The following is a 14,368-nucleotide window of genomic DNA, read 5'->3' as shown; positions in this document are numbered from 1 at the left end:
GATTACCCCCATACAGGACTGTGTCCGGCCATTGGACAACAATGCCACTGATGCAAAAGAAACAACCATTTTGAAATTGCGTGTCAAACTCGTCGCAAGGAAGAGAGATGGACCAGACGAGTTGCCGAGCCACAACACCATGCTAGGGCAGTACGAGGAAGAAGAGATCACTCGACAAGCTCATCAGGATTCAGCACGCAGTCACGCAGCTCGTATCAATCATGCAACTCGCGTTGATCCCAGAGATCGACATCTAGAGAATCAACTTCTCTCACGTCCATATCTCAAGACAGTGACGAATACGTTTGCATGGTATCTGATCCAGACTGACTGAAGAAATATCCACGACTACACATTCAGATAGGAAACCACTCTGCCATATTTGTCTTGGACACAGGTGCCTCCCTCAATTACATCTGCGCCACTGAATATCAAAGTATGAACCCCAAGCCAAAATTAGAACCCGCAGCGGTGAGAGTCTACACGTGGATGTCCAGAGAACCCCTGCCATACTTAGGATGTTTTCACACCATGCTGACATATAGCAATTGAAGCTTACATTCATGTCATTGAAGGCCCTGAAACAGCAGACTGTCCCTCAGCCTGCCCACAGCAGAACGTCTGAGACTAGTTGAACTCCTATACACAGTAGAGGACTCACCTGACATCATTCACAAATTTCCAAAACTGTTTAAAGGACTAGGAAAGCTAGCTCACTTTAAGGTTAAACTCCACATAAATGAACAAATAACACCAGTGGCACAACACCATCGGAAAATACCTTTCCACTTACAGCAAGCCGTAGATGATGAACTTCCAGATCTCTTACGAGCCGACATCATTGAACGCACGTACCGAAAAGAGGTGAGGACAATAGAGTACGTCTCTGTGTGGACATGCGCGCCCCGAACGTAGCTATAGAACGAGAGCGACACCCAGGGCCCCATATTAGCGACATGATCGCTCGTCTGAATGGAGCGACCATCTTCTCCAAACTTAACCTTAACAAGGGTTACCACCAACTTGAGCTGCACAAACAGTCTCGGTATATCACAACATTCACCATGCATCAAGGACTCTTCCGATACAAGCGCCTCAATTTCGGAATTTCATCTGCTGCTGAAATCTTCCAGGAGGCCAGCCAGCGAGTCATTCAAGATGACCCAAACGCTTTCAACTACAGCGATGATATTTTAGTGTTCGGGACAGACCAGGCAGAACACGACAAGGCACTAGATTGCATATGTCACGCTCTTCTCAACGCCAATCTTACACTCAACCCAGAGAAGTGTGAATTCCACAAGTACAGTACAGCTATTACTAGATCAGGGAGGCCTACCATCGCCACGGTTGTCATCATCACCACAGCTACACTTCTCATACAACTTGGAGAGAGACCCTCTAGATAGCCTGATCCAACAGGGCAGCCCAATCCCCTCGGAAGGGAAGGAGAGAGTGTCAGAAATTCACCTGAGCAGCAGCAGGACAAGCCAGAAAAGAAAGGACTTTAAAAGTCTGCTGGGAACCCTAGACAACAACTTGAAGCAAGCTGATGAACTAAATATAACCCCAGAGCTAAATTGGGACCTATCATCAATGTCTACGGTTTCTATGCTGGATCTAATGCTGATTCTCCAAAAGACCCTACAAGGTCTACTAGAAGTGACCCTGTCTAATAATACGGTGTTAAAAAACCAAACGGTTTACTTAGGCAAAATAGAGGGGGAGTTGCAGGGGATAAGGGCTCTCATGCCAGCAATGGTAAGACAAATCCCCGATCATGAGTCATCAATACAAATACAGGAGGAAAGCAATGAACCGCCCTTAGGGAAAGAGCTTTTTCCAAAGATTGTAGATAAAATGCTAATGCCAGAAAGAGATCTGAAGGGGAAAAGTCAGTTACAAACCGATAACTTCCCCAAGGAGAACCATCAAGTATATATATCAAAATGGCCTATGAGGATAATAAGGAGAGCAGAGCATAATAGATGTGGGCATAGAAGTAGTGTAACCAAAAGGGCAAGGGGTGTAGGTAAAAAAATCGTTAGTAAAAGGAAACAAACAATGGTTAAGGAAACGGGGTCGGTAAAAGTAGGAGGTACACAGGGAAGAGTCACAAAACGATCTGTACACTATAGTAGTACACAAAAAAAAGAAACTGCAAAAGGGCAGCTAAATGCGACGCCCCGTCTCAAGAGTTCGAACACACAAAAGAACCTAGATAGAAATAACCCCCTAGCTGCTTCCAAAGTGACCGCGAGGCCATTGGGAGGAAATTTGCAGACCTGGGTCACAAGGGAGATTAGACCTGGTAGTTCGTATGAAAAAGTAGTAAAAGCTAATATGAAAGTAATCTCCCCTCTATCTAGGGCAAGAAAAGAGAATAACGGGAGCATGGAGTTATATTTTGAACACATCCCAATAAGAAAAGGGGGGAAGAATCTTGGAAAGAGGCCGCCCCTAAATAGGTCACAACTGCTACAAGGTTTTGCAAAATGTCAGAAACTCAAAGCAATTGGAACAAACGACCTAAGGGGAGTTGGGTTCAGTCAGGTCAGAGAAGGGAAAGAGATTACAAAAGTTACACTGTACTCCAACCTGGTAATAGAGACGATCAAGAAAGCAGCAAATGAGTTACAGAAGGAGGGAATAAGACTGCTAGAGGAGAACGAAGTATTGGTAGACATAGGCGAGAAGAAAGGGCAGGGTCAACACTTCCTTAAATGCCACGCAGGTCTAGGAAAGAGACAGGTCAGGTTATGTGAGTATGAGGTTGAGGATGGCGAGATGCCAGGAAACATTAAAATAACAGCAAATAACTCAAATATTGACCAGTGGTGGGGGAACTGGAGCAAGGAGCTAGGGCAGGCAGGCCCATCACAGAAATTCGAGGAAGAACAGGGGGAGGAAGGTTGGTTAGAGGACATTGAATAGGAAAAAGGTATGCCACATAGCATAAGACTGGCCTCCTGGAACATAAATGGGTTAGGAGCTGATGAAAAACATAAAAATGTAAATGAACTTGGAGAAAACGTAGAAATTATGTGTATCCAGGAAACTTGGTTATGTGGCAAGACACTAATTTTCGATGGTTTCTACCAGTTAATTCGACCTGCAAAGAAGAATAGATTTGGGCGCCCCGCAGGTGGATTAATGACCCTAGTGTCTACAAGAATTATGAAAAAAGTAGTGGAAATAACTGTAAGATGCAAATGGCTGCTGGTTTGTAGAATAATGTTATCAGAAAGTATAAATCTTGATACAATACTGATTATAAATGTGTACATCCAATGGGCCTCTATAGAGCAATATGTGGAGGAAATGGCTATTTTTAAAGAGGAATTGGGTTCTTTATGTGAAAAGTATTGTAAGGACATTATTTTGCTTCTTGGAGATTTTAACCACAAATTACACACAAAGAATGTAGATTGCTGTTTCCGAGAAATACTAGAGGCATATGACATACCGCAGGCAATATTCCCCGAATGTTTACTTGGAGCAAAGGACACACAGTTGGCTAACTTCCTAGGAGCTAAAAATCTCTTCTGCCTAAATGGAAGGGGCCCCCAAGACTGTCCAGCCAAGAGAACTTTTAAATTGGGTACACAGAGTTGCCCTATTGACTATGTTTTTCTGGCACCCTGGAATTTCCACTTAGTCTCGGGGTTTAGCATCACAAATAGAGAAGGGAGTGACCATAATGTACTATCCCTAGAGTTTCCAGTAGTAAAGGTAGAAACCCGCCCTCAAGTGTTAGAGCAACAGATGGATTACCCTAGACGCCGTACAACTAAACTAACGGATGAATACATCTCAAGACTAATAAGGTTACAACAACATCTAGATCTACAGATAGTAAGTGGACAAACCCTTGACTGGTATGTAAGAAAAATCGAGGAGGTTGTCCAAATACTCTGCAAAGGATTAAGAGGTGGTAATGGGGGAAATAACAAAACCAAAGTAAGCAATAGAAAAATAGGTAAATTAACAGGCTGGTTTACAAAGGAATGTCTGGAAAAGAAAAGAGAAGTCAGGAGAATGGCCCGCCGGTTTGCCCGAAATGGGAATCAGGCCAGTGGAAAGGACTTAGCCGCCCTAAAAAGAGAGTATAACATGTTAACAAGGAGGGTAAAAAGAGAATTTAAAGAAGGATGTTGGGTAAAACTTCTAGAGACGATTGAAACAAGGAACCTACGCCAGTTCTGGCAACTAGTGAATTCAGCAGCAGAAGGCCACAAAGGGGCAATGAACTGCATTGTTGAGGAGGTGGCCTGGGAGGAATATTTACAGGACCTGTATAGCGCAAAAACAGATCAGAAAGAGAACCAGTACACAGATTGGAGCGGTCTGGTAGTAGGTATGAAACCTGAGTTTTCTGTCGATGAGGTTAGGAAAACGATAAAGAGTTTAAACCTTACGAGAGCAGCAGGCCCTGATAACCTCCCGGCAGTGATAATCAAAACACAACCAGACTGGTGGGCAAAATTTTTTGCGGACATGTTTCAAATAATCCTAGAAACCGGGAGTTTCCCCGATACCTGGAAAGGGGCCATAATACGGCCCATACATAAGAAAGGGGATATGCATAGTCCTAAAAATTATAGGCTAATCAATTTACTTGACATTGGGGAGCAGATCTTCGCCAAAATAGTACTTGGCAAATTAAAAAACTGGGTAGAGATAAATCTAATTATCCCAGTGGAGCAGGGAGGATTCAAGGAAGGCCATTCCACAATGGACCACTGTTATGCCCTTTGGGCGCTGGCCCGGAAGTCGATAGAGCAAAGGGGAAACTTGTTTTGTTGTTTTGTCGACTTCCGGGCAGCCTTTGACTCAGTGGATCGCGGGAAACTTTGGGAGTGCCTGATTAAATATAGTATCCCAACTGACCTATTAGCGATACTAAAAGAATTGCATAGAGGAAACTGGGCCCAAGTAGTAAAAGATACACAGGGGGCACTCACAAGGAAAATAGCAATAGACAATGGACTCCGACAGGGCTGTGTGTTAGCTCCTCTACTCTTTTCAATCTTTCTAGCAGACTTGCCGGTAACATTGGAGGTGGAGAAGAGTGCTAGCCCCAGAATGAGTGGTAAGAAAGTAGCATGCTTACTGTATGCAGACGATCTCGTTATTACTGACCAGACACAGCTGGGGCTACAGAGGAAATTAAATGCTTTTAACGATTACTGCAAGAGTAAACTGCTAATAGTAAATATGGACAAAACAAAGGTTATGTGCTTTGGTAAAAAGCCAAAGAGCTTTTGCTGGTATCTAGATAAAACTAAATTAGAAACAGTAAAAGAATATAAATATCTGGGCCTATGGTTCGAATCATCCTTAAAATGGAACAAACATGTAGAAAACCAAAATGCAAAAGCTTCTTCCTCTATTTGTGGCTTGAAAAAATTTAATAAAACCTACGGAGATATGTCACATAAACCCATGATAAAAGCTTTCTCAGCCATGGTCCCCCCACAAGTACTATATGGGGCAGAGGTCCTATTCCTTAGTGGTAAAGGGGATTGGAATCGGGAGGAAGGTAAAGCGGTAAAAACGCTACTGTCCTTGCCAAAGTCAGCCATGCTACAGGCAATTAGACTCGAAACAGGACTGATAGGATGGAATACCCAGACCAGAATGGCTGTGGCTAGATTTTGGAAACGGCAATCTCTAGAGGAAGCGCAAAAGGTGTCACTTTGGTGTAGTGGGGAAATACAACATAGCAATCTAAGATGGGCAGCTGAGGCAAAAAAGAAGATAAAAGAGACAATTTGTTGTCTAGATGTGGGTACGACCCAAAACCCCTTAGAAGCAGTCTTTACAAAAGTGACACTAAGACAAAAAGGAAGGGAGTACTCGAGGTCACAGGACCTAGGTTATTTAAGAAACAAAAAATCGGTAAAAAACATGATAGAAGTGTGGGAAACCGTTATAGGATATCCATACCTAGAAGCACTCCCGAACTATGGATTTAGGTGGGATATTTTAAAAATGAGAATTGGCATTATCCCCTGGAGAGTGGAGGAGAAAGTCACGGCAGAAATGATGTACCCAGATGGTTTTTGCAAGTGCGGTATGGGGTCTAAGTGTGAGATAATGCACATTCTTCTTGACTGTCTCAGGTATGTTGAAGTGAGAAAACGGATTCTGCGACCTATATTCATAAAATATAACACAAGAGTGAGAGCCCAAGCAATCAATTTAGTGCTAAGAATGGAATATCTAGAAATAGCTATAGCTTTGGGTTATTACCTGAAAGAAATTAATCAAATGGTCAGGGGAAAGCTCAAAGAAGCGTAGTGAGAAACCCCAGTTACCCTGTATACAATAAATGAAGAAGAGTAACTCAGGCAGGATAAGTCCAATGAGTTTTAATACCTTTTAATCTCCTTATAGCAATGGTGGATTGATGAAGATAATGAACAGTCCGGCCTTTAAAAGTCTAAGATAATTCGGATTTTAAGTAGAATGTTCTGTATGTTTTATACTTTTTTAAAGATTTTAACAAAAGTTGTACACTGTTTTATTAATAACTAATTATGTATATTATCCTGAATTTTATTCGATTTGGTTTTAAAGACTAAGGTCTAAATAAAACAGAGTTTTTCTCTCTCTCACAAGTCCACACTCAAATTTTATGGACACATTTTCTCGAAAGCAGGCATGAAACCAGACCCTGAAAAAGTGTCAGCATTATCAGACACACCACAGCCCTCGGATGTCAGCGATGTTCGGTCATTTCTCGGCATGGCCAGCTACTGTGCATTATATATTAAAGACTATGCCACTATCAGTTATCCACTACGAGAACTCACCCGTCAAGGGCGACACTTCAAATAGTCAACCCCCTGTGATCGCGCATTCCACAAAATTTAAGCGGCCGTCAGTTCAGCCATCAATCTAGCTTACTCCAACCCCAAGCGTAAAACAGAGATCACTGTAGACGCCAGCCAAGTAGGCCTTGGGGCAATCCTCGCACAATATGACGACACAGCCGACCAAAGACACATTGTCGCATATGCGTGCCGCAGCCGCACGGACACGGAAAAGGTCTACTTTCAACCGGAGAAGGAAAGCCTGGCGGTTGTGTGGGCGTGCGAACACTTCAATCTGTTCGTGTACGGCAAACACTTCATGCTCATTACTGACCATCAAGCGCTGATCACCATCTTCGGCAACCCTAAAGCGAAAATGCCACCACGCATTGAACGATGAGGTCTCCGTATCCAAGATTACACGTACACGATCATTCACAAACCCGGGAAGGCAGAAAATCTGGCGGATTACATCTCAAGACACCCCCAAGCAACAACACGAGTGCGACAGTCTGTGGCTGAAGAATATCTCCACTTCGTCATCGATCAAGCTTGCCCACCAGCAGTTCTACTAGAGGCCATTGCTGAAGCCTCTGCACAAGACAGCACACTTCAAAACGTCATGCATAGAGTTCGTACAGACTCGTGGCGACACTTAGAAGACCCGATAACAAATGAAACTATCAACACACAAGAACTCGTAGCATTCAAACAAGTCAGAGAAGAACTGTCCATCAGTGACACTGGAATACTACTAAGAGGACAGAGACTTGTCATCCCCCGACGATTGCGGTCGGGTATCATCGATCTGGCACATGAAGGGCATCGGGGAATAGTGGCCATGAAGAAAGCACTTTGTGAACGCGTTTGGTTCCCATCTCTCGACCAAATGGTGGAAGACACCCTGCGGGACTGTGCCCACTGTCAACTAGTAGGACGTGAGGAACCACCAGCACCTCTACAAATGTCGGACCTACCCGAGAGTGTCTGGCAGCAAGTAGCGATCGACTTCTTCGGCCCATTAAAATCAGGAAAGTACGTCATAGTTATCATGGACGAGTACTCCCGTTTCCCCATCGCACAACAAATCTCATCTACAAAAGCAACCACCGTCATACCAGTGCTGGACGAAACGTTCGCTGGGTGGGGGATTCCCAATGTAGTGAAAACCGACAATGGTCCACCATTTAATAGAGAGGACTTCGCAAACTTCGCAGAACACCTCAACTTCAAACACCGAAAAATCACGCCACTGTGGCCTCAGGCGAACAGAATGGTGGAACGATTTATGGCCACAATCAAAAAGACAGTAAATAAGCGGAACTAACACACCGAGACATTCAACCAGCGCTAAACGAGGAACTGCAAGCATACAGGACCACACCACACAGCACTACAAGTCAATGCCCAGCCACGCTGATGCTTGGCCGAACTCCCCGCACTCGGATACCTGCCACTGAGGAGGTCACACAGACTCGAATTACAACCACAGACCACGAGACCCTGGTAGACCTCGACTACACGAAGAAAGCGAAAATGAAAGCCTATGCGGATCATTGCAGATATGCCAAGGTGTCTGACATCCAAGAAGGTGATTGGGTGTTAATGAAGCAAGAAAGGAAGACAAAAGGGGACAGTTGTTATCTCCCTCACCCGCTGCAGGTAGTTAGATGGAAAGGGACCATGATCACAGCAGAATCAGACACCAAGAGAACAACAAGAAACATATCTCATTTCAAGAGATGCAATCCGAGGAATTTCACCTGGTGTGAGAAACGTGACTAGAGCTCAGATACGTTAAGTGAAGAAGAAAGCGACCGCGACACACCCACTTGAGCAGCAGAGCCCCACGATGGAGAAGCGATCAGTCACTGGACCTGTCACAACCCAGCTGATAGCGACGAATCATTCGAAAGCCAAGTCGACTTATTGATGAACTGTGAGTTTACATGTGGACATTTTCATGTGCCAAAGGGGAAGGTGTCATGATGTCATGCCTGTCCATGGTATGCCCCAGGGTCAGGCATGACGGCAACAGGAAGAGGAGGAGCCGCGGGGATGTGCACGGCAGTGGGAGAATGGAGGTAAAAAAAGAAGGACGTTCATGACAGAGCCTCCGTGTCCTGGTCATTCTTTGGGGGAAGGGGAACATTAAACCAGGGGGGGTCAGCGCCTCTTCTCAGGGCACCAGCGGGGGTCAGCGCCTCTTCACAGGGCACCAGCGGGGGTCAGCGCCTCTTCACAGGGACCCTTGTAGGAGGGCAGCAACCCTTCTTAGGGATCCCTGCAGCTCGTCCAAGGCCTCGACAAAGCTCTCAAGTTAGCCCAGACCCGAACATGAGCGCTTCACCCAGCCCTGGGGGTTACTTTGGATGCTGGCTCCCCTCGGCCTGAGTTCAGAGTGTTAGAAAGAGGACTACAAGTCCCAGAATACACTGTAATAACCTGACCGGAATTTGGTACTCATGCTGGACCTAGGCAATATAATATCTCTGATGAGGAGAGTGGGGAGTGCACGTAGAGGGAAGTGGAACTTTTACTTTCACAATCTGCCATAAGTTGTATACCAGTACACTAAAATAAAGTCAGTCAGTCAAAAGCTTTATTGCCGGTTAAAAACCATAAAAGCAGAGAATACATTAAAAAATGAATTACAATTTGGCCAACAGTAAGCAACATAAAAAAGTACATGAATAGACAGAAAAGCTAAAACAATATGTAAAAGCATAAAAAGGTTCAAACTGGTGGTTGGATATAAAACAGGCCATAGATGGGTTAAGTTTCAGTTCTCAAGTAAATTCATGGAGGTATGAAATCAATTAAGGCGAGTTGGGTTTTAATTTGAGCTCCTCTAGTACACCACATTGACAACCGGTCTCTGGAGGTCGCAAACACAGTCAGAGCAGAAGAGTTGTATTTCAGCAGTCTAAACACCTCTCTGAATCCCTGAAGCCCCTGGACTTACATAACTGTAGGATCCATTTGGCTCTAGCCTTGGAGTACAAGGGGCAGAAGAGCAGAACGTGCAGCTCAGTCTTGGTACAAGTTGAGCCATAGACCACTTATTTGTTACAGCCCTCACGAGGAGAGAACCATGCCTAAATTGGACATATAGTTTCTTCGCCCGTGGGGGCTGGATGTTGTCTAAGAATTTCTCAAAATTGTACTTATCCTTGACTTCAAGAAAGCTACGTGTCAGCCTACCCAGAGATGGTTTCACTACCAACTGATCCAGTCGGAATTGGTTAAGCGCTTTGGCCAGTGTTCTCCTGGGGGTCGAGGAGGAGGAAGGTTCCGGGGAGAGCCACAAATCCCCCCTCCCCAGGGCCTGACATAGCTGTTTCACATGCTTATGCCAAGGGATTTTCCCCACACCCCTCAACGTCAGTAGGTAGCTAAGTTCCTCCCGGTAGCTAGGGAGCTCAGGTGTTGCCCAGAGCCTCCTCCAGTACTGAAGAGGGCGATTAGGGATGACTTCGTGTAGGGGGGCTAGCCCCATGCCGAGGCGTAGGGGGATCAGGGGTGTGCTCTGTGGGAGTCTCATTAGGCGCCTGATGAAGCTATTCTCCGTAGTAGAGAGCATAGAGGCATTAGCATGGCCCCATAGCTCAACTCCATAAAGCGCCCCCCCCTCACCTGTGCTTTATAGATTTCTAGTGGCGGTCCCAGGATTTTGGACGAGCACTCATTATGGACCTTGAGGGTACCTCCGGCAGCTTGGGCCAGTTTCAGGTTAACCTTGGCTATATGGGTCCCCCATTCCATCTTATCATTCAGAGTTACCCCTAATTACTCAAAAGTAGAAACTCTTTTGAGTGCTGTGCCATCCAAGTGGGGGAGGGGGCAATTGGGCAATTTGGAGTTAAAAAACATAAAATTTGTTTTGGAGAGGTTAATCTCCAAATTTCTGACTCTACAGAAGGAGCAAAAAGCCTCCAGTGTCCGCTGAATGCCCGATGAGGATTTAGATAATTAAAGGGTGTCATCAGCGTACATTAGGGATGGAATTTTACGGGATGCCAAACGAGAGGAGTCTAAGTCCCTTGCGCCCCAAAGGTGCCTAATCAGGCCATTTAGGAATAGGGAGAAGAGCCTAGGGCCCAACACGCACCCCTGCCTCACACCCTTTTCCACCGGGAATGCGGCCGAAAGTTCTCCTACCCTCCCAAACCTTACTCTTGCAAACGTACCCTGATGTAACCGTTTCAAAAGTTGGCATAGGTAAGCTGGGGCGCCCATTTCCAGTAAAGCTGCCCACTTAAATAAAGATAAAAGCAGCTTCACCGTCATATAAAACAATTCCTCATTCAGAGCCTGATCCACCATTTCATTTACGTAGCGTGGAAAGAAAAATAGTAACATAAATGCATTTTATATATCATGTAGTCCTTTGATTGTTATGTAAATAATAACCTTTCGTGCACGTTTCTTTTTGCAATAAAGTACACAGAAGCTAACCCGTTGGCTGCTTCGGCTTTTTTGCGGCAGTGCGGACGTTTAAAAAAACGGACGCGGTCGCGTCGGCCATTGGCCGACGGCAGCACCAGCGAGTTAGTGCTGCCATCGGCCAATGGAAAGGCAGAAATGCTTCCCAAAAAGTGTCTGACTTAAAAATCGCCTGTGATTGATTTGAACAGCTATGAGCTGTGTTAGTAAATCTTTTACCTATAGGAGATGACGTCATGAATGAAAAGCGTCCGTACACAAGAGTAAGGGTGTCACATTCTAGATTATATTTAAGATAGACGTTCAATCGTCATGCTTTAAAAATATAGGCTGACTATAAAAATAAAAATATATCCTCCCCGTCGGGCCCGGTCTCCGGCGTGACAGGCGGGGATACTGACCACTATACTAACGAGGAACCGATGAATCTCGACGTGCTGGGCCGCTCCTCATGGAGCCTTCACCTCATCCTGTCCTGCCTGTGACTGATGTTTGTCATTTCCGAGTTCCTTGACACCAACACAGGGGGCCACGGGCTCAACAAACACACACACACTCTCTCTCCCCCCATACACACACAAACACACTCCTTCCTCACACCTCAGAGCAACCCTCTCGCCTCCTAGCAGACGCTCTCAGCAGCATCCCCTGATGCCAGAGTCACCACAACCAGCTCCCAGGGCTGCTTCAGACGGGGCCCCGGACTGGCTCTTCAGCCCAGGGGGCCCTGGCTCTGTCTGATGAGGGGGCATTGCAGCGGGGGCTGCACACAGGGAGGGGGGGCGGGAGACACCACCCCCCTCGCCCCCGCCGGAGGAGAGAGCTGGGCTGTAAAGGTGAAGAGGGGAGGCAGGAAAAGCCCCGGCGTGTGAGGGTCCGAGAAAGAGGCGCTTTCCATTGGGAAGCAGAGGGGAAAAAAGTGAAGAGTTTGCAAAAATCCTTCGAGCCGGATTTGAACCAGCGACCTAAGGATGACAGTCACTCCACTACAGTCCTCCGCTCTACCAACTGAGCTATTGAAGGCTAGGTTAGGAGAGGATGACAAGGCGCTATATAGCATGAGGAGTGGGCGCGGAGCCCAGCCATCCACCTCGCATTCTGCCTGTAAACACCAACCCCAGGGCTTAATAAAGCTCCAAACCCTCCAATGGAGACTTTCCTTTCCACAGCAGCCCCCCCCCCCCTTGCACCCTCAAAGGGCTGAAGAAACCAGCCCTTCTTCCATTCAGTTTTGCTGCAGGAGCCGCTCTCCCCTGCGGAGCCCCGGGCTCGGCCCCCCTCCCCTCCCCTCCCCCTTCCCCCCCCTCGTCCCCTCCCCTCCCCCTTCTCCCCCCTCGTCCCCTCCCCCCTCTCCCGGAAGAGGCTCATGTCCTTCACGGTCGGTGCCTTGCAGTGTTTCTTTCATGTCCATTCATGCACCCCCACTTTAACTGTGTATTTCAGCCTCCTAGCGCTCTCGCTCAGGCTTGTCTTCATGGCGCTACTCTTGATATAACAAATGGATAAGCTGGTTAATAAAAAAATCAGACACAAAAATGAGCTTTTAAGTGACGGTAAAAAGCGCGCACTTTTCTTTCATGAGATGTGAATTGTAATAAAAAGACGAGAGCCCTGATTACTGGTGCTGGAAACCAGGGTTGGAGCCTCGAGGTCGTGTCCACATCCTGTGATTCGGGGCAAATCACCTAATCTCCCCGTGCCTGAATGTGTAATGTAAATACGGTTGTCATGTACAGCGCTCCAATACCTTCGGGTTGAGTTGGCGCTATATAAAATATGAAGAAAAAAAAACAATAAAACATGTGTGATCTGTCTGGAACATCCGCGACTCTTGGATATTTCTATTCACATGTCCCACTGATGGGCGACACTGGCTTCTGCTCGGGTATCTGAGCCCAGCCTCCGTGCGCCGCTGTGTTTATTCCTGTTGTTCCTTCTGTACTGTGCAGGGGCTGCTCGGGTGCTGAGTGTTGGTATAACTCTGTGGTTTAGACGGCAAGACGGTTAAAACCTTATACCAAAGCTACCAGTGTCACTAATTATGTAAACACTTCCAGCACTACTGTGACTATGCATGTATTTACTAATGTCACTATCATCATCTTCCACGCTCCCTGGTGGTCTAGTGGTTAGGATTCGGCGCTCTCACCGCCGCGGCCCGGGTTCGATTCCCGGTCAGGGAAGCTACATTTTTCCCTACACTTTACTTAAAATTCCTTCTTTGGATTTTTCAAAACATATGCTAAATTATGCTTTAATGCAAATGTAGCGTCACAAGGCAGACACGTGCTTGACATATAAAAAATAGACAAGTTCTACAGGTGCGTAATCTTTAGAGTGTTTTTATTTAATAGAACATTTGATTATACTTTATCTTTCCAGCCGAAAGGCGTCCTTTTCAGACCGACTCTGTGTAGCTGCACCTGCGGCGCGGTTCCCACTGGTGTCTGTTGTGTGCAGCCACTGACCACGGATACATTTGTAGACTTTTGATTGATCCCTCGTCAATGTCACGAACCGTGTGATCCTTGACACATTGTTTCCAAATAGTTAGGAGTTCTTAAGACTAGTGGTGACTTTCGAGGTGAGGAGGTGTGTTTATACCTGTACAAGTGGAGACATTTACAGTTCAAGCTCGTGTTTCTCTGACGCACGTCTGTGAAGGCTAAGATGATTACCTTATTTTTAAAACTACTCCCTCTGATAGGTTATGAAGTCTGGGCTATGTTTACACCGGCAAATAATGAGAAAACATGAACTGGTATATTTTTATTCTGACGACTGTGGCCATTGGGCCCAGGCTGGTCACAGTTTGTTTTGAAACTGCTGCATATGCTGTTTGCTAATGATATTCAGTGGAGTCTGTTTCTGAATTACACTGCACGGGAATGACTAGTCTTTGAAGAGAGGAAGTTTACACTTTTTCCATTCATTCTCTTTTGCAACTGATCTGACATCCACCTTGTGTCACTCCAGGAGAATACCTTATTCATAACGAAAAAATTATACCGTGCTATATCCTCCTAAACAGGGCTCTATAGCTCAGGGGTTAGAGCACTGGTCTTGTAAACCAGGGGTCGCGAGTTCAAATCTCGCTGGAGCCT

At 45.9% G+C, this 14,368-nt stretch overlaps 3 non-coding genes across 3 annotated transcripts; 2 read left to right on the top strand and 1 right to left on the bottom strand.

Moving 5' to 3' along the window:
* Positions 1-12,201: 12,201 nt before the first annotated feature.
* On the bottom strand, positions 12,202-12,287 carry TRNAY-GUA (transfer RNA tyrosine (anticodon GUA)). Its single transcript is given in 2 exon segments — positions 12,202-12,237; positions 12,251-12,287. It is a non-coding gene; the product is annotated as a tRNA-Tyr (tRNA).
* Positions 12,288-13,375: 1,088 nt separating this feature from the next.
* TRNAE-CUC (transfer RNA glutamic acid (anticodon CUC)) lies at positions 13,376-13,447 on the top strand. Its single transcript has one exon. It is a non-coding gene; the product is annotated as a tRNA-Glu (tRNA).
* An 848-nt stretch (positions 13,448-14,295) lies between these two features.
* TRNAT-UGU (transfer RNA threonine (anticodon UGU)) lies at positions 14,296-14,368 on the top strand. Its single transcript has one exon. It is a non-coding gene; the product is annotated as a tRNA-Thr (tRNA).

The sequence above is a fragment of the Lissotriton vulgaris genome, chromosome 1_1, assembly GCF_964263255.1.
Source record: "Lissotriton vulgaris chromosome 1_1, aLisVul1.2, whole genome shotgun sequence".
NCBI classification, from domain to species: Eukaryota; Metazoa; Chordata; class Amphibia; order Caudata; family Salamandridae; genus Lissotriton; species Lissotriton vulgaris.
Note: the sequence above shows the minus strand (reverse complement) of the source record. Positions and strands in the feature narration are given on the sequence as shown.